At 39.7% G+C, this 21419-nt stretch overlaps 1 protein-coding gene across 2 annotated transcripts in view; it reads right to left on the bottom strand.

The window, feature by feature from the left end:
• The window catches only part of LOC102227229 (tetraspanin-9), a 205852-nt gene that overhangs the window by 97847 nt on the left and 86586 nt on the right, over positions 1–21419 (bottom strand). Inside the window, exon 1 of one of the 2 annotated variants that reach the window (XM_023349341.1) lies at positions 1719–1804. The exons of the other annotated variant lie outside the window; for it this stretch is intronic. The gene's annotated coding sequence lies outside the window, so the exon portion shown is untranslated. Of the gene's footprint in view, positions 1–1718; positions 1805–21419 lie in introns of those variants that run through there. 2 annotated transcript variants of the gene reach the window in all.

The raw sequence follows: 21419 nt of genomic DNA, 5'->3' as shown, positions 1-21419 counted from the left end.
TTTGACTATACATGTTCAACTATTTTTCTTCTATCAGGGGATTCAGAGGTCAGAGATGAGATCAGCAAAATGAAACAAACACTTGGCTGAAAAAGCTAAAGTATTTGTCCTGGAGATGAGCAGAGTTTAGTCTGAGGGACGGCGGGTTAGGGGGCATTGGGTCATTTCATTCCAGAAGAAGATTCTGCTGATGCAACTTTGGTGTCTCACTTAACAATAAAATTCTTTAAATTGTTTTTTCAGAAGTTTAAATGCCTCAACAATTTATAGGGATGAACTGATCCACTGTTTTCACCACCAATACAGATTCAAATATCTCAGGTTTAGTACTGGTCAATACCACTGACCCAGTACAGCTCATTTAAATACATCAACAACTTCACAGGCCTGGTCAAACATAAAACAACACAAGTTTAATTTGTTCAAGCACAAAAACACTGGCTGGTTTATTTATTACTGCCTTGTCTAGGAAAACAAAGACTATTTTTTAGTATGAATATTCTTTGTCTGATCTGTCAAAATAATAAAAAAGGCTGACTTTCTTTAACCTGATTGAAAAAGCCCTCTCTCCTCGTTTTACCTTTAAACACCTCAGAACCTCTCTGGTTCTGCTGGTTCTGCTGTGGATTTTGCATTTCAGGCATCATGTTTGCTCCTAAGTTCTAAAATTTCATAAAATCGATCCCGTTTTGTGAGTTTCTGTTTCATCATGGCTTCGTTGGGAAACCTTTTGAGTTGCTGTCAAAAACAACATTTCTGCCAAAGCTTTAATTTAATTCTGTTTTTTATTAAATTCTCCTGTCATTCTGAGGACAGAGGTATTCCTCATGGTCATATGTTTGCCTTTGTGGTCTGATGTCGTGGTATTCACAGGTCAACTGAAGAGGGAGTAACAAATTACATTTACTCATTTGAGTATCTTATGAAAAAAAAAATTACTTTTAGGAGTAAAATTACAACCAGCTCCTTCAGGAATGTTCTGGCGGTCCAAACACCAGCCTTCTACACTATTATACTATTATTTATAATATTCTGGTTGTCTAATGATCATTATCTGTAACATGCAATAATTATTCATCGATCCACTATTATTATCTGTATCGATTCTGGGTCAGGTATTGGTGATAATGTGTCCGATTTATGAGAGCAGATCTATTCCGTCTATTTCTACCCTTTTCTGAGCGACGTCATGCTTTATTATTTATTTTACATTATTTGTAGAATTCCTAATAATTACGCTTTCTGTGTCATTTAAAAAAAGGTTAGTTGTAGCTTATTTTTACATGTTAAAACAGTGAATAAAGAAGTTAATCTTTTGTTTTTGTCACTTTCACTTTCTTTATCATATATTTTACATCAGCTGTTCGCTATTAGTGTATTTAAATGAACTTATGGATGATATTCCTGCACCTATATAACGACCTACTGCACCACAGAGAATCCTTTGCACTAAATAAACTTTCACAAAAGCTACTTTTTCTGAATTGTGGACACAGAAAGCTGCATGTGCACTGATGAGCTGAATGCACTAAAAATCCCAGCAACATGCTGAGATGAAGTCCAGACATGGAAGAAAGCTAAATACTGACAGCAACCTGGATTAGGAATAAACTGTTAAACTAGATTTAAATCTGGTCAAAATGCAACATTCCTGCTGACATACAGGCCATCATTTCCTCCCTCCAGTAATCAGTTAACACATATTAACTCTCACTGACTTTCATTGCAGGATGTTGTAGAGAATCAGAACCTGGTGAAGGAGCAGCCATTGTTGGTGTTCAGTATCGCCTCCTTTCAGCTGAGTGGTGCCGGCCCTGCCTGAAGGCACAGAGGAAAAGCTTTAACCCAGCCGTCCGAAAAGTAAATCCAGGAATATCCTGCTGACAGAGAGCAGCTCAGCAGGCCTACTTGTGTTTTACCATTAGAGAGAGAAAAACTCCCTTCAGGACGCATGAATTATGGTTGATGACGCAACATCTGCTCTTCTCCACCACGTCCTATTTAACCACCAATGCTGAGATTTAAAAGGAATGTCCTAAATACCCACTGAATATTATCTCTAATAGGCTGAACTCACTCACACATCAGGTCTTGATGACCTTTTGCTGTGACCACAATCAGACTTCTGTGTGAATGGGACTTCTGTGTCCCATTCACACAGTTCATAATGTTCATAATGCACAGAAGAAAAACGTAAACATTACTCAGCAACAATCTGCTAACAGAAGTAATAACAGACACCGCCGCCATCACAAGATCATAACTAGACGCAGGAAGTCAATAAAAAATAAAGTACATCTAAACGGAACATTGATTACGACTTCCATAGAAAAGTCTGTTTTATTTGTAGTTGGATGAAGTAAAAGTCGGATAAAATGCAACATGACCACTCAGACTGCAGACGCTCTGAAAACTATCGGCTGCTTATCAGATGTTGTTCCACTAATGGAAGCACACAAACTGGATTTTTTAGAGGTGTAAAGATTGGAATTGGGCCGTTCAGACTGAAGTGAAAAAGTGTGAATATTATAGCCTTATTTACAGAGCAGCAGTTCATTGGAAGATAAAGATTCTACTTTAATCTGTTATACATTAAAAACTCATTACCTTCAGGACAGTAACAAACATTTCTCCTTTAGTTTCCACCTCACCAACAAACAAACAACTTTCTATCAAATAAATAAGAGAAATAGGAATAACTGTGATGAGGAGAAATAGGTAAAGATCTCTCCATTATTAAAGAGACTTTTTACCTGTAAGAAAAATAAAATAGTGCTGGTTTTTAAACTGTTATGTTTTAAAAACTATTGTATAACTTAAAACTATTAACCAGCTAATGACTGTGTGTAACTATCAGTCACCAACTTAACTAGTTTTAGTCAACATTTAACCAAATGTCGACTACATTTAAATTTCATAATTAAAAACAATTAAAGACGAGTTTAAAAAATAACAGTATTTATCTGTGCTGCACATGTAACAGCAGTTGTTTGAAGAAATGGATGGTTTGGTTATTCTTGTGCTTTTATGTCACTCTGGGATAATCTGGGGTATTTGGTTGAGTTTGGTGGAGAATGCTAAAAGATTCACATTTAATTGATTTGGTTCACCCTCACACACAATGCATGGTTACAGCAACTGACTGATTGGGATGCTATCAGCATGAGCTGAACCAGCGTTGGAGACGGATGCACTGACTCTGGCTGAGGTATGGAAAGGATTTTTATTTTCCACAGCAAGTCTTTCGTTGTGTCCTTTCTTCGGTTTCCTCTCAGTTTATGTTTCGTCTTGAGTTCTTTCAAACCCGCCCAAGCAAAGCAGACAATCCAAGGAAACAAACTCTGGTCCATTTAAAGCAAACCAAACAGGATTAAGGTGACCTTCTTCTGCTCTCATCTCTTTTCCCATTTCCACCTCCATGCACAGTGCAGCATGTCAAATTACAATAACCCTGTCATACCCTATTGAAATTCAGACTGAAGTGACAAGATTTTCATTATTGTACCTGCTGATCACCAATCAGAGCAGCTCAAAGAAAACTCGGGTCTCTGGACGTCTGATTGGCACATCGTTAGTTCTGGGATTTCATAGAACTGTCTGTGTATCAGAACGTTTGAACACATTAAAAATATGTAAGATTACAAAAAGTGGAATGATTGAAAGAAAATAAAATACAGAAAATACCCTGAGATGACAAAGCCATGAAAACAACATGAATCTGTTATCTGTCAGGTAAACAAGAAGTCAGTTTAGCTTGTTTATCTGTCCAACACTACAGGAAGTCTTCCAATTAATCTGAGTAATGGACTCACCTTGTTAGCAGCTAATAGATCATTGAGCCAATTCAATGAGAGTCGGCTTCAATGTGCTTTACCATGAATAACCAACAGAGTATTCAGAAATGATACAGATCAGACAGCAGCTTGTTGTTGCTCTATACACCACCATACTATCATTTAAAGAAAATTGGTTCTAGTTTTTTTCTTTCTATTTTTGGGAAGAAAAAAGAATCTGATACATTCAGATCTTCTGAATTTGCTGGAAACCTCAGTAAAGATTATGTTATTTTTCTCTAAATCATCTCATGCACCATTTTCTTCTTCTCACTGCAGACCTTTTCTGATGGGTTCAGGCATGGAAACAGATTTCTACCAGAGTTCATGATGACTGATAATATCTAAGATGGTTTCCAGGATCTTTAGAGGAGAAACAGGCCCACAACCTGACAGCTTCACTGCCTTGCTTCATGCTTTTCCACATATTCTACATAATGTCACCTTCCTCAAACAATGGTCTGTCATTTGTTGCCAAAAGATGAATTAAGCAATTAAGAACGGGAAGTTTCAGGTTGTTTAAAATGTGAGAATATGCTATGGAGATGTTTTATTAAATGAGAAGAAGTTGAGACTTTGATGTTGTCGACCTCTGAGCAAACTGGTCAAAACCCAGTCACTGAGTTGAGTCTGTCTCTGAACATAGAACTGGATTTTATCAGGAAGTCTGAAGAGCAGATCCACATGGACACGTCTGTCCCGTCAGAGTGACAGGACTTTACACTGCTGCATATGGCTGAGAGGAGAAAAATACAGAAAGAGACAAAGTAGATGTTACTAGAACAGAAACAGTGGACAGACAGAAGAGTTCAGAAAAACATGGAAAATCTGTGCAAAAGCAGCAGAACAGTCCACAAAGCCAGGGCTTACAGGATTGGGAGTCAACTGGGATGAGATTGCACAGAAATATTCTACCTGGAGCTGAGTAATTCTAGCAGCTTTTTAACCAAATGCATGGGAATCTAAAAAGATTAGAACCTAAAGGGAACTGGGACTCATGTGAAGCAATTTCAACAATGCTTGATGGAAGGTAGGGGGATGAAAACACTTAACCCTGAAGACTGCGACCAAATAAAAGAGCACTACAGAGATGTGAGTGTTCAGTGTGAAGCGCTTGTGAACTTCACTGCTATTAAATCATGGTTGGTCTGAGTGATGTTTCTAGATAATAAAGAGGTTCCAGTCTGAGCAGACAGGTGGATTTATTTTACTAAAATATTGCTATCTGCTTGGAGTTTACATTCACTTCAGGTGATTTTAGGTTTTTCCAAAACAGAGTTAACCATGTTTGCTAAATAACTTTTGACAGTGAAACTGAAACATTTCACAGTAAAAACCTGCAGCATGGAGGGAAGGACTGTCTCCATTCATCTCAGATGTGTAGTTCATGCTACTTTGCAAACTCGACTTTTTGTTTATTACAGCCATGTAACATCAACATCTGATAAAATTACACTTTCCTTAGCCTCTTATTCACCCCAAACAAGTTCTTTTTTTTGCAACATTTTAAAAGTTTGATCAAAATTTTAATGATAATGGGAAGGAAATGAGGGAAGTTTGGGTCTCTGCTGCGGCTGCTGCCTCTGCAACCAGAGATGATGGATGGGTTACTGTTCCACTGTCCTGTAACTTCTGGATGAAATTCTGCTCCGACACTCCTGGATCAGATAAATGGTCAATGACTTTACAAAATTTATACTTCAGCCTTTTGATTCAGGTGTGTTGCATCCTGAAGATGCATGACTGTAGTGCTGGAGGACTGGAGTTTCAGATCCAGCCCCAGGGCATGAGTGTCTGCAGAGATCTGCACATGACCCTTCGTTTGATTCAGGCCTGTTCAGTAAAGCATGTGGGATAGCGGCCCCTGGACACTGGGCCCCTGGGGGCTCTGGAGGTAGAGGTGCTTTTACAATTCCAGTCACATTCCCTCGTTCACACACTGATTTATAGATCAGTGAGTCCGGTTGCTTGCCTCTGCATACGGCTACAGGAAGTTAAGCTGCCACCTCCAAGATGCAGGAGAACCGCTCTTCCCTTCTGAGCTTCAGACCCTAACTATGACTGAAACATGCATAATTTGGCATAAAGTTTTTATAAGGTCAAGGCAAAATGAGTTGTGATGCCTCAGAGTGACAAAAAGACAATCTGTTCAGGATTTAATGGTGTGACTGAACGCTTTGTTCTAGTCAGACTCAAACTACAGCACATCTAGGTTTTATTAAAGGTTATTGCGGAGGATTCAGAGCAACTCTTCTTCTTATTTTCTGGGAACAGTTCACATCAGGTAATGAGAGCATAAACAAGGTTTACTAGCAACAACAACCTCAATGCAGTGGGGAATATGACTGAAGTCGTGTCTCTGTTTGAGCTGCAGAGATGACAGCTTTTTCTTAAGCGTTGCCCCCTGACTTGTTTCCCAGAGTTTAGGTGTTTGTTTGGATGTTTTCCTTCTTTAAGACGCAGGAGTGATTGACAACACAAAAAAATACATAATGTTTTTTTTATGTCAGAACTATATCTAGTTGAAAAGGCTACTGTATTTTTTATGTCAGTCATATTAAAGGTGCTGGAGTTGTTTTTTCTGAGGTGGTTCTGCTGCAGGAGAAACTAAACAGAGATGTGTTATCGACTGGCCAAGCAGGAGAGAGAAATGAACACATTATGCTTTTCATTACTTTATTTTGTCAGTTATGACCACAGATTGCCCCGAACTTATCAGTTGGAAGTGAATTACACAAAAATTGAAGTCACAATAATAACAATATTTGTGACCTTGTTTAAAAAAAACCAATACACTCCATTAATCTACAAAAAATCTATGGGTATAAAAATTAGATTATTAGACACAAATTCACAGTTTAGGGTGTAGTACCTTAAAAATGTTAAAATTCTTAAACTTTTCTACATCCATAATGTTGAAGTAAGTACGATGGTTTTTAAAAGGACTTTACGAGTTGGATAGAAGGTTCAAGCTGGAAGGTGTGGCATACATTTATGTTCGCCTCCTTTACCTGGGTAATTTTCAGAAGATGTGAGCCTGGAGTGGAGATTCACCCTCACAGAATGGCCTAGTCAAAGTAAGCCGTCTTGAAAAGAAAGAGGAAGTATGACTGACTCCAGGGTCTATCAGGCAGAGATTTAAAGAGGAGCAGCAAAAACAAATGAGACGGATTAGTGGAGCTAGCCAACAACTGACGGTGCCGTTTAAGAAATGCTAATGCTAATGATACTGAGCTGTAAGAATGCCTGTCTGTCATACAGCAACAATCCTCAGTCAGAGGATTTTGTTAGATTTATGGTGAGATTGACTGCTACAGGAGATCCTTCCTGCCCACAGCATCACCACTGAAGGTCCTTATGAGTTACAACAATATTTGATTTCCTTTTGGGAGGAACAAAGTACTTTAAAATGAGATGGACAGGGTGACAGTGGACACACCAGACTTGCAGCTGTAGCTGCAGAAAAATAATCAGTCAGTAATAATCCAGTGAGACTGGAGTCATATGTCCCTTATATGTCAGAAATCTTTCAAACTGTGTAGCATTTTCCTTCCTCCTCAGTGCTATCACATAAAATAAACATCACAATGTATGTTAGTGAGTAGTTTCAGTGTGACTAATGGAGAAAAAGATCAAGGGAAGTGAAAACTTTTGTAAGACTCAGATATTTTGCAGCTGTGATCCATATGAAAGCAATTCTGTGAAAAAAGTGAAGTGTGCTTCCTTTTAGAAGAATTAAGAGCAATTTCCAACAAGGCAATCATTTCATCTTTATTCCTTCTATACAAGGGATCACAGCTTTGATCAGCTGATGTAAAACACTATCAGCCTGGCAGTAAAAGCATACGATCAAGGCAGCAGGCGAAGAAGAAGAAACTACAAAGGGTTTCCTCTCAGAAATGTGTCACTGCCAGTGGCCCTCTGCAGTTCCTGTGGCTGCAGCAGATTCCTCAGACAGCATGACGCTCCGGGTCACTGTGTGGAACTGCAGCGGGATGAAGTAGGCATGTAACGACTGATCAAAGAATGCGGAGTGGTGTGAAGATGACCTAAACAAGCTATTAAATCTGTCCATCTCATCCCTCATATCAAATTCAAATAAGATGTCCAGCTGCTTTGATATTTATAGTTCTCTTTTGCCCTTTTATTACGATATGAACATCACCCTCAGAGAAGAGGCTAGCCGGCTGCAGCGTCATTCTTCAGTCATTCCTGGGTGATTTGCAACCAAGAAGTCAATAAAGATGTCTGGAAATGGTGTTAATTAGGAATTTATGACATCAAACCTCCCTGAAGATCCGACCGTGGCAGAGCGCGAGCGTCTCTGATAATGGCATAAAAGCTGAGAGGATCAATCACTGCTTCTTAAGGTCAAACACTTTTAAACACTGACCGCATTTGGGAGTATCAAGTTGGTGTTGCTGACCATGCATACTGATGGACGCCTGCCTTGCCAGGAAGGATTTCATGCATCTGCTTTCGTGAAACTGACACTTTGTGCAAAACAGCAAAAAACCGGGTGAAGATTTGTTTCCCCATTAGAGTCTGCAGAGAAAGGAGCATTTAGGACATATTTATAGGATCGTATGCAGAAGGTTTTCACTTAAGTGTATCTATAAGAAATTAAATGCGCACAAAGCCAAAAAACCCAAAGTCAGCCGCACAGTGAAACCCCAATCTAACCCTAAGTCCTGCAAGCACATCTATCAGAGCAGAGGGATACAGGCCAGGACATGAGGGACAGGCAGAGTTTTACAAGTACCGAGAGCGTACCACTCTGGTTACAGGATACTACATTAGCATTTAGATCACAAAGTGTTTCTTGCCATTGAAATGCAACAAACTATCACAGTGCACTAAAGTCCAGTTCAATGAAGGCCATCACAGGGGGTGAGACGCCTGTCTGTGCTGCTACAACCTCCGAATCCCTGAAGAGGCGAAGACACGGCCAGAGCAGCACAGCGCTCCCATAACTTCGATCAAAGTGGCAAAAAAAAAAGCTGCATCTACCGAAGTTCCGCAACGCTTCATACAATATTCATATGAGACTCATAACTGGGTGAAAAAAAAATCAGTCAATAGTTTTATTCTAGTTTGCTGGATGCGTGTTGAGCAACAGCGTCTGAATCCAGAGCCTGGATATTGATTAGTGGGTCAGACTTAATTAAAATTGAATGGAGTCTTTGAAACAAAAGCCTTTCTTTTCCTTTGTAAATATGAAATGACCACAACGCATCAAACCGTTTCCACAGCAGATTTGCTTTAATAACCTCAGGACGCATCAGAGCTGTATATTATATTTATCTTTTCTTTTCCCTTCATCATCATCATCATCATCATCATCATCATCATCATCATCATCATCACTGTATGCGAGCTTTAGGATCTTACTGACTAAACTCTCTATCAGCAGAGAGAATCAGTATCAGAGAAAGTCCATCCAGCTGGTCAGATACGTTACATCCAGGATCATAAGAGTCTGGCACAGAAGAGCTGGCCGACATTATTGCTATTATGTCTATACATGTTTTGCTGTTATTATTAGAGATTTTAATGCAAAAATTTCAATTAGTTAATTACATAGATTTTAAAGGAGTAAATAACATTATTTAACCATAATTAATTGCTTTTTTACATATAAAAAAGCAGAACTTTTGAGCCAGAACCTTTGAATTGTGTTGTGTTTCTGGTACATTTGTAAATCTGACACACAGGTAACATCCGCAAACAGCGATGGATGACAAAGCCGCTTCACTGCGGTTCATTTCTGCTTCAAATCCATCTGATGGACGCTGGAAAATAATATTGTTGTGTTCAAGTTGTCCTGTAAGTGAATGTATTCAAGCCTAAAGTAGCATCTCAATGCTAAACGTGTAGCAGCTAAAGCTAATGTCAGGATCCACAGTTCACACATTTCTAAAGAAGCTCCATGAATGATCAGCGGTTATTGAAACTCTGGAAAGATGAATGAATACAAAAAACACTTTGCTCTAATCTGATGTTTGAAGAACCTAAATAATAGATTAAAAGCTATAAATATCTTTTTTTGAGCTAATATGTTTTTTTATTCAATAATCTAGCAGTAAAATGGGTTTTAATTGAAAATATTGCTTATTTTGTTGATTAAAATACAATTAATAATTTACAAACCCTGCAATTAACTTGATTAAATTTTTAATTAAGTCCCACCACTAGAAAATATTAAAGTTTCCTTGTATGCATAAGTGAGTAATTCCTAAATTATTTTTCATAACTAGCTGTGCATAATGTAAATGTGCTCCAAGCAGGTGCCGGGTCATTTGGGTCCAGCAGGAGGTGTAACAATGGCGGCTTATATGGGATGCATTTATCACTGCAAGTCAGTGTTGCTCATGGAAAAAATGGCAACCGCAACGGAAGCGATGCCACACATAGCTCAAGTTTCCATAACCTGCGAATGCCAACATAAAAACTATTTAAGGTTTATGTGCTGGCCAGATCCTCCTCTGCGCTGCAGCCCAGGGCCTTGTCTCTCAGCCCTGTTCCTGCAGTGTGTTTCTAAGCAGGCCAGCTCACACTCAGATCCCCTCCTGCGCTTCGGGGGAAACATATATAGAGCACTACCGTGAGCTCACAGATAAAATATCCTCAAAATAACTAGAGAAAGACAGAGTACTGAACGGAAAACAGGAAGAGTAGCTGGAAGGCAAATAAATTGCACATTAGGAACTATCAGGCATGCAGCATATGGTGTTTACTCAACCTGTGAGGTCCCACGGCTACCTTTATGCAGCACTAACATATCCATCCTCTCGGGGTCCCATCTGGCTTCCAGCAGCAGGGACGGCAAGAAGCGCCTTCCCTTTCTCAAACCGCTGTATAAAGGGTTAATTTGTCCACTGAGGAAGGTCAGAAATAACAAGACTTGTTTCCATCAATGGCTTTCTTATGAGCGTTTGGAAGTTTCACATACCCCGCCTCTCGCCCGGAACGTTAGCTGGAGATAGGCACCAGCACCCCTCCATTAAGGGACAAGGGTGTACAGAAAATGGATGGATGGAAGTTTCACATTTCAAAAGGTTGATGGAAGTGGCAAAATTCAGAAGAACATCCTCAACTTTGCAAAAAAACGTTGTGCCTTACCAGAGACACGAAACTCAAACATTTCACAGTAAAGTCCTTCACAGGGGGGAGAACTGTCTCCATTTCTCTGAGATGTGTGGTTCAAGCTAGTTTGCAATTTCTACTTCCTGTTTATCATCATCTGATGAAAGTTAGCTTTGATTCGCTCTAAACCATTAGATGGAGTACATCTAATTCACATTTACTTATTTTTGTGACAAAAAAATGCTTGCTCCAAATTCACATGACAATTGGATGGAAACGTAGCTGCAGTTTCATCTTATTCTGAACAACAAGCACACGCCTGCATCATGTGAACGTGTCCAACATGAGATTCCACAAGCTGACAAGCCCAAAGCGTTTCTGAAGGAATTTTAAAGAAGCTGCTGACACAGCAATGAAGGTCAGATAGGGTCCATCAATATTTGATTTGGTGAGATGCAAAGGCAGAGCGGCTGCAGGGCAGCGCTGTGCTCCGAGGAACGAGCAGAGAGGAGGATTCTGGACAAACGGAAGCACGGACGCTGCAATGAACAATGAGAATGAGAGTGGAAAGATGGAGCGTGGAGCAGAATAAGAAGCATCGCTCCCTGCTCTTCATCTTACTCAGCATAACAGCTCCTGAGTGTGGACTCAAAGAATGGAGGGATTAAAGGAATAACAGAATGCCTGCAGAGATTCATCGATGTCTTCCGCTGGAATCTCATCTCGTTCCTCCAGACTTTCAGCTTCTTGTTTGTACCTCAGGGACTTTAATCACTGCATCAGGTTGAGCTGCTTATAACATATACAGGCCTACCATTAACATAATGTAATCATAAAATGATATATACACTCCCTGGAGTGACAAAGACGGAGGTGAAAGAGACCTGAGTTTGAGGGAAACAACCTTGGAAATAAAGCAAGAAATCTCAAACCCGAATTGGTGGAAGCGTCGGTTCAGCTCCAACCTGCCCACCTGGGGGGCAACTATAGTAAACCCAAAAATATGTGTGTGTACTCTGTGTGTTTGAGCTAGGAACATGGGCCCTGTCCGCTGGCACAGACACGGTCAATATGGCTGCGTCCGTTCAGGAGCATCCGCATCGTCATCGGCGCCCAGAGGGAACGGAGGTTTCAGAGACGCAGAGAGGTGAAGACGGCAGAGGACTGAGGCAGGATGCCACTTCCACAGGAAGCCCCCTGCGGCGGATTAATACTCTGCTCCAAACAAGCAGCTGCCATGTTACTGTGCATCGAGCAATGCTCATTTATGATAACAACTTCTGAGTTTGTTGTTTGTTTTTTTGCTTCAGGCTCTCAGTGTGCTACAACAACGCTGTCACAAAATCAAACCAACAGGGATTAATTTTCATTTTCTAAGTGGAGCTATTAGTGATGGCCAGGTTTCAGACTGAGTCATTTCTCTTTGGCTGTTTTCACCCAGAATGCACTGTGCTACAGTCCACTTCCTGCTTTTGGAGCGGTGTCTGGTCCGCTTGTCATTCACATATAAATTCAAACCTATTCAGAGTCCAGAGCACCAGACTGAGAGTCTATGGCAGCACCTGAACACTGAAGATGAAACAGCAAAAGTCGGTTTTCAAAGCATTGATGGAAAATAAAAAGCATTCATGCCACACTTTTAAAATTTTTGTTTGCAAAACTAAGTTGAAAACAATACTTCATTCTCCTTCCATTTCAATTTCTTTGGATCTATCACATAAAATTTCAATAAAATACGCAGAACTACTGTATGTGGATGAATTAAGTCAAAATAATATAAAAAGTTCAAGAAGTATAAAGATTTTTTTTCATTTTAACGTTGTTATTGTCAAGACAAAGGACTAAAGTAATCAAAGGTTAAATTAAAAAAAAAACTAAAAGCAAAGACTATCTTAAAAAAACAAAGTTTTATTGTGTGTATTTGCTTTTTTTTTAGTTTTCAGTCTTTCTGCCATCCAGACCCAATGCTCTGTTGTTTCACTCTGAAATAACAGAGATTAGAAAACAATGGGCCTCTTCTGAATGCAGGTAACAGACCCAACCCTCCATTTGTCCTAGGAATCCTGCTGTTCTGAACAGGATTACTGGGGATACAGCGTCTCATTTATCCATTTGGGAAAAGCCTTCTTTGTGGATCTCTGGTAAGAAGTTTGATATGTTTTAACAAAGCTCTCCAACTCATAAAAAGGAGACAGAGTCAAGTCTACTTTAGGGACATTTGGTAATAATTCCAATAAAAGTGCAGCAGGATCATCTTCATTCTCTGAATCCTGCTGTAAATTTGCAGGGATGCAACATAAAAACAGAGCAGGTCAGAGAAAGATGAGATAAAGACACACAGCAAAGCCTTTCCTGACGTTTTTATCATCTTCTCTTGTTCTTTACTTATGACTTCCACAATTTACTCCCCTGAGCTCCCATAGATCCAAGCACAATAAAAGGATGACGTTAAAACTGGAGCCACATGGCACATAAAAGTCCCAACGATTGTGAGACATTTAATATCGTTGCATCTTTTTCACCCAAAATAAATCCCTGTGGTGATCAAACCTTCATCTTGGGCCACAGCAGACATCTGATCCACGACTGGAGGGATCCGTCATGTAAACAACGCAAAGCAACCAACATCGCCTGCAAACCTCCGCAGAGAGGCGGACGAAGCACACGATGACACCAGAGCGGCAGAAATGATGTGGAACGAGGCACACGGAGCCTCACACACAATGCTGTTGTCTTATGAACATAATGTTACTTCTCAAATCAATAACCATCTGTATGCTGTTATGGGAACGTGCTGTACTACTGGATACTGCAGCAGCCGAATAATTCAGAATACAGAGAGGGAAAACAGTAAATAACACACATTAGTGAGTTCTCCATATTAATATCATAAAATCCCAAAGCCTGTGTGATTCCATGTGGAGTTGTGGAATCCTCAGGCAGAAAATAGAATTTGCAGCAATTCAGCAGCATTATGTACACAGCAATAAACAAAACCAATCCAGTTTTATCACTGACTAATAAAGAAAGTCTTACTTTAAGAATCAGTAGCAAGTAAAACATCTGTTACACACATAGAAACCTTTGCTTCGCTGCCAAATCTTAATTAAAGTCTGCAGACAAGAAGTCTCTGCAGAGTCCAGCCTGACTTTGGCAGCAGCTCCTTCTCTCGTTTCACCTACATACAAGCTTCATGCTGAGGCCTCCTAATTTACTATTCACTTTAAGAGCCTATCATTAGAGATTAACTCAGCATTCTGGCGCTCTACGCAGCGCTGCTGCGGATCAGGCCTGGAGAAAAATGGAGACAATAAAATTCATACATTTTGTGTCTCAACATATATCGCAGAACATAATGGGGTCAAAAGCAATTTATGCAGACTATTAATAAGGCCAACATTATTCATTGTGTCTCATGCATATACAAACAGACACAACAGACACAAACAGCATAAAGGAGAGTATTTTCTCTAAGGAAATAATCGAGTGTGAACTCTAACTAGATCAGCTGATAAAACAGAGGCTGCTGGGAGGGAAACGTGAAACTCTGCCCCTTTGTCATCAGTTTTTAAAAAATCTCACTCAAATGAGCAGAGACTCCCAGAGAACGTGGAGCCAGAAGACAGGCTTTGCTCTGGCGTGTCACTTTATTATGATTTCAGTAGATTATAACACACAGCTCTCCTCCAGACTGTACCAATCAGAACCTGCTTCCATCAAACAGTGACACACAGCGAGGCTTCTGCTGGAGAGCAGCTGGTCACGGCGTTAGGTGAGGGAACACTTAGTCCCTTTGTTTACTCAAGCAAATCAAAAGTAGGAACATCACAGTGACAGTTTTACACCTGGACAAAAGCAGGAATGAATCAGGAAACATTTTTACACCTCAGAAGGATCCATGAGAAACAAGATAATCTGGTCAGATGAGACAGAGATAAAACTCTGGGTGAAAGCCAGTGAAGCATGGTGGTGGTAGTATCATGTCGTGGGGATGATCTTCAGCAGCAGGAGCTGGTAGACTAATCAGAACAAAAACCTTTTTCCACATTGTCATAATAAAATATTTGTGTCTAGAATTATGAGGAAATATATGAATATTTAATACAATCTGGAAAAAGGCTGAAACATTAACAAAAGTTTAAACTAGTGAAGCGCTGTGAATACTTTCTGGATGCTGTACATCATCATCATGGAGTCTTTTCCATCAGCACTTTTATCTTGGGCTTATTGTGGTGTTATGCACTGATGTCCAGCTACGTGTTGGAAGATTAGCGCCATCCCTCAGCAACTTTGAACATGAATGGAAGGAACTGCTGCAAGTTTGAAGCTTCAACACAAATGAAAAAGAAAAGTTGTAAAGATTAGGATACACCCTCCTTACATTCTCATCCTGAGCAGTAATTGGTTGTTTGCCAGGTAAAAATCAATATTTTGCAGCTGTTCCACACTGGGTGGGAGTGGACCTCATATAAAGACTCAATCACTTTCAAACCACAACTCTACAGTTACACACATTAAAGGAGGAACGGAGGAGATACTTAACTCTATAAACACATGGAAGAAACCGGATCTGGGGCCAGCGCAGCATGTCTGATTGGAGAGCCGCGCCACATTTAAAGCTACGGCTTGTTCAGCGCACAGCCAGATACCTGCTGCCATCACAAACACACACTCCCTCTTCAACAACACAATAAGGAGCAGCTCAGTCACTACAGGCAGATTTACATTTAAATAAAGAAAAACCAGCAGCTATGAGAATGGTTGTTGACTTTACCACACAATTACTTTGAGCTAATCACCAGGCACACCTGCCAACCATAGCAAGTCATTAGAGCCACTCAGGCACTCATGAGGTTTAGGGCTGCATGATATTAGTAAAACACTGAGGATGTTAGCTGTGATTAATACACTTTTTTCTACTACTGTTTCTTTTCCATCATCAAGATGTGTAAAATTAAAAATAATTACATTTAGTGACTGTTTTAGAAAATATCTTAGAAATCAGACATCAGAGCAAAGTGCAAGATTTCTCTTTTATTTACAAGAATTACAGTGCAGACATAGTGGCACAAACATTTGTCATAAACATATTTGTTGGCATGCACACTTACTGCATATCATCACCAACAGAATTTTCCATGCAACCAGATTTTTGCAATTGCAATATTGCAGTTTTTATGTTTCAACTGCAGCTATGAATCATTATATTTTGCAGCTCCTAAAGTTAAGGTGTACCAATCCTGGAGAGTCAGACTGACAGTAGATGACAATGCAATTATTATATGATGATCCCACTCAATGCATGACCTTCAAATCAACCAGCCAAGTACATTCAAAGTGGCTCACTGTGAAACTATGCGCTCCTTTTCATCTGTCTGTCTGTATCTCTGACTGTGTGCAGTCATCAGGAACCTGGACTAACTGGGCCGGCCTTCAGGAGTTTTATTTTCCCGCTCGGCTCCTCTCTGTCTCCACTGTGGTATTCCCGCCACATCACAGGTGGAAGCAAAGAGCCGCTGCTCGCTGCACAGAATGCTAACGCGGAGGAACGCATTAGAGGGGCGGTCTGGGGAAGGGACTGTCCTTCACGTTCACTTCTTTCAACACAGTCTTCATCCATTTTAACAAGTGGAGCCCAGTGTGTGGCTGAAGGCTCCGTATGATGAGGCAGCACAAGCTCAATAATTTGGTATTCCTGACCGAACCAGAGCATGAGGGATCTGGGCTTCACATACATATGAATGCAGCTTGTGAATTATGACTCATACCAATTTAATAGAAGAAAGCAGAACAAATAGAAGTGGAGTTAAAGGTCTCACTGCCCTTTGTCTGAAATACCTTTTGGAATCAGGTGCGGTGGATACCTAACTCCCCGGTTCACCAACTCCACTCCCCAGCCTCTGCCTCTGTCTCTGTGCTGCATCCATATTAATATTCATTAGATCATCTCAAATTTCATACTGCAATTCATTACACCCAACCATGTTGTTACTCAAGGTGACTGCAGAGGGAAGTGCAAACATACATTTGAGAATAATGTCTGCAGAGACCATTCTTTCAACCTTCTGCCACAGTGTTGGTCTAAATGAAATTTAATCTGCTCTATTAGCTCATGGTGGTAAACACAATGCTTCATATTTAATGCATCTCTAACCTTTAAACCAAGAAGCTGTAAATTTCAAGAAGCAGCTCTGCTGATACTCTGGAAAATATATCCCTCCTACGCATTCTAATTATGATTTGTCTGTCATTAGCTGGCTCACTATTAGATGCTATTTTTGCTCTTCTTTCACAGTTTTTCCTTTCAGCTCTCTTCTGTTAAGGTTTCAGCCTTTTCTCTGTGAAACTATTAAAACTGAGATGTGAGCGTCTCCACAAACATTGGGAAATCCGACATGTTCAGACACTGTTCTACAAGTCTCTGGGTTTATTTTCATAAAACGTACAGGAGAAGCAAAAGGAAACGATTTGGGATCAATATTAGTATCATGTGACTGTATCAGCACCTCCCCATGTTCTCCAATGCCTTCCTGATGTGGATCTAGATCTGGGTGGATTCTCGGCTCCAGGGCAGAAATAACAGCAAGGTTTTGTATTTTGATCTAGAAATGACATGTTTTCTTCACACTGTGACAAGATGTGTCATCCCAGGAATCAGAGCCGGCAGTTTTCCTCAGCTGATCCATGACTGCCTCTTCTTTTCTATCCCACACTGTGGTTAACGTTGCAGACTCTCCCCCTCACTGTGACCCCAAACAACAACACTATATCTATGATGCTCTTTCATTTCAGGAAATAGTCACACTTGCAGTTTTTGTGAACTTTTTCGCATTCTGTCAAAGTACAATACAAACTTTATTGCATTTAGTTAGGATTTTATGAGCTAGACTTACATAATGTACAGCGGAGCTGTGAAGTGGAAGTTTTTCTTCCAAAAATAAAAGTGTGGCATGCTAATCAGCCACCTGTACTCTGATACCAATTAATGGAATATAAACCTTAGGCATGTTTCCATTCATGTTTTTATGCACATTTTAAAGTATTGCATTGATGGAAATGAGAGAATTCAAAATAACTTCCTGAATTTTACAAAAGTCTTTTGGTTGACATTGGAAGGGAAGGCTCTCCACTGGTTTTAGATGTGTGGTCCATTCTAGTTTGCATCAACAATTGCCAAAATTACGCTTTGGTTGGTTGGCTCTAAGGCAGTAGATGAAAACATGATGATTTATAATTTTTTCTTTTTCTAAACATTTTTTGAAACACAGTGACTGATGGAACTCAATGCAGGACAATCCTGGTGGAAAACCTTTAAATGTTGCAAAAGAGTTAGAATGGTTTAGAGTGAAAACAGATTCATGTTTCACAATCAAAGTCCAAATCAATCAAATATTTTGTCCAAAACAGAAGATAGAAAATGTGAGACAGGACTTGAAAATCAACATTAAAACTCTCCATCCATTCTGACAGAGTTTCATAAATAAGAAATATTCAATATTCAGTTTGTGATGTGCAACACTGGTAGATATACCACAACTGACCTGCAGAAGGTCCTGACTAAAACCCATCATGTAGCAATTAATGTTGGTCTATTGCAGGTAGGCCTGTCACCATAGCAAATTTTGCTGAGCGATTAATTGTCTAAAAAATTATTGCGATAAACGATAATATTGTTTGAAGACCTTTTTACACTGATTTAATGTAGATGACATAATAATGCATGTGATTTCCTGCCAAAGATAGATACACTTTATTTTCAAAAGAACACTAAACACTGGAACTGATAAACAAAATAAACAAAACGACCAAAAACAAAAATAAAATGGATTCTCAGTCTCCATTAACAAAAAACTCACTTGAAAAAAAAAACTAAACAACATAAAGCCAAAGTGTAAATAAATACTGCATTCAACCAAAAGACTGCAGATTATGAAGTCTGTATATTATGTTGCCCTTCAGTAATAATTAGATTTAAATAGAGAAGATGGGCACATCGACTACCTGATGCAATAATTCACACTACATGATTTTTGCTGCTATTTTTCCTTTCATGACAAGCTTAGATCGTTGATCTTTCTAAGACTGTGTGGTGTGTTACGGTAGATCGTTGTTGCCGCTCCGATCTAAATCAGGGGTTTTTCTCCGACTGGGAACTTTAACTCCACCTGTTGAATGTGACAGGTAGCCAATCAGAAAGCGCTGATTCTCCTCCAGCGGAGATGATATGTGGAAACAACATTAATGTTTATTCAACATGCAAAGAATATAGAAATGACAAGAGGAGGAGTTGGAGCGAAATTGCTACGCAGTTGATAAACCCGGTAACTTTTCAGCTGTTCTTCGTTAACGTGATTCAGTCAGGACTGACACTAGCCACATGCATTGCAGGTAGATTGTAGTAAAGCATTGATTAATGCCTGGTTTTTAAATTAGTTCACTGGACTTGTAGCCATTATTTTGTGCCCATTGTTGGACACCACATGGCAGGACCGAACCCGATCGAACCGTTATACCTAGGATTTCTGTCGGCTAATGTGTGGTCTGTCAGGTTTTGAAAATGGGCCGACAATCAGCCGACAGCTCTAAGATCGTGTAGTGTGCGCTGGGCTTTACACTAAGGAAATGAGGAAGGGGGGGTCAGTGGAGAGCACCGGAGTTGAGCCTTTTTTCATTCAGTGTCATTAACAGAAAGAGAAAAAGGCCGGAAGAGACGATAATGCCGATAATTAAAATGACGTCGATAGTTTTAATTTATCATACGATTAATTGATTTACCGTTTATCGCGACAGGCCTAATTGCAGGAAATCCCATTAATCTACAGTACATAGAATTTGGTGCTTTGAATCTTTTTCACCCCACAGCGGTTGTGCAGCAACTTGAATTATCTAGAAATTATGGCAATTTTGAAACACAAACAGAAATTGTTTCTAAATTCTTGTTTAAAAGTCCACTGAAACCACTGGAGCATAAAGAAACACAAAAATAGAGTGGTGAGATTAAAGATAAACTGGATGCAGCTTGTTGAGATGCAAACAGAGTAATAAAATTGTGCCATGTTGACAGCTTCTGTGAAGATGAAATTTCCTCACTGAATGCTCTCGTGTTGGTTTGTTTTCCGAAATGGCAACCGTAATATCCAAAAGCACTCTGGGAGCCGCTGCAGCATGAGGCACGGACAATTACACACCGTCTGAAAAGATACAGACGCTCATCTCCGTCTCTTTAAAATGTTTCCAGTCTGCTCAGCTGGTCATGTTGGCCATGGCCACTTTAGTTAGTAAAGTAAAAACTAATGGCACTAATGTGACACAAATAAATAATTTGATCATCAGTGACTCAGCTTAGCGTTTTAATGGGGCTGAAACTCTGATAAAGACGTGATTGAATGAGATGGTTTCAAAAGGAATCCAAACATGGATGATCTGATGTTTTCTGATTCTGGACTGGTTGGCTGCATGGGGAACATTTTACAAACCAGACCACAAGTACTGGTTTTGACTTCTGAAGTCATTTAATGAGGCAGCAGCTCTTTTCTGCAACAGAAGGATCACATTGACTGAATGACAGTCAAGTGTTTGTTAGAGGTGTGTGGTACTGCGTATTTTAGTATTGATCCAATACCAAATAAATATAGGACCAATATCGCCAATACTGATGTCAATACATTCTGTTATTTAATTTTGATTTATTGTCAAACTTCTGATCTTACCACTCTAGTATCTATGCAATACCTACAGTATATCAACTTGGTGTCAATAATATTGATATTTTGGATCAACCTGCCCACCTCAGACCACTCTGCTATTCACGCTTTATCGTAGAAAATGGAAATTATATAATATCCAGTTTAACTGTGTTTCAGATAAACTGGATATTATTGAATAAGTCTCTTTATTCAAAATAAAGAGATTTGCTAATTAGTATGCATCGTTACTACACAGGCCAATAACAGCATTTCTCTGCATTTCCATCTTTAACTGTTGGAGAGCAGATTGGCGCCTGATCAGAATTTCTGCAGCATGTTTATGTGCCAGCTGGTCATACTGGGTTTGAGATCGACTTTAGTGAGAATCCTCCGAGTTCAGGGCTACCCCATGTCACCGATGTAAGACATGCTTCAAATAATTACTATTACTAATTACTATGTAATTATATTAAACAACCCACACTGGTAGCGAAGCACAAGCACTTCTGATAAAACTATCCCGGTAATCTGTTCCGTCACGGCCCGAGATGAGTCCAAAATTAGATAAAGGTGCCAAAAAATACGCATAAATTGACAAAACGCACTGCGACATTCTGAGCGTGCGGTTCCTGTTATTAAGTTTCCAAAATGTCTTGCAGGTGAGCTTTCCTATTTGGGAACTTGGTGGTTCCAACTTTCTTAATTACAAAGGAAAAAGAAAAAGATTTGTTAAAGGCGCACAGTGACTCGTGATGCTGCTTTCCTTACGAAAAGAAATTTAAAAAACAGAAACACTCAAAAATCTGGGAAGAGA

The sequence above is a fragment of the Xiphophorus maculatus genome, chromosome 2 (assembly GCF_002775205.1).
Source record: "Xiphophorus maculatus strain JP 163 A chromosome 2, X_maculatus-5.0-male, whole genome shotgun sequence".
Lineage (NCBI taxonomy): Eukaryota > Metazoa > Chordata > Actinopteri > Cyprinodontiformes > Poeciliidae > Xiphophorus > Xiphophorus maculatus.
The sequence above is the reverse complement of the archived record's forward strand: the minus strand, read 5'-3'. Positions and strand labels throughout refer to the sequence as shown.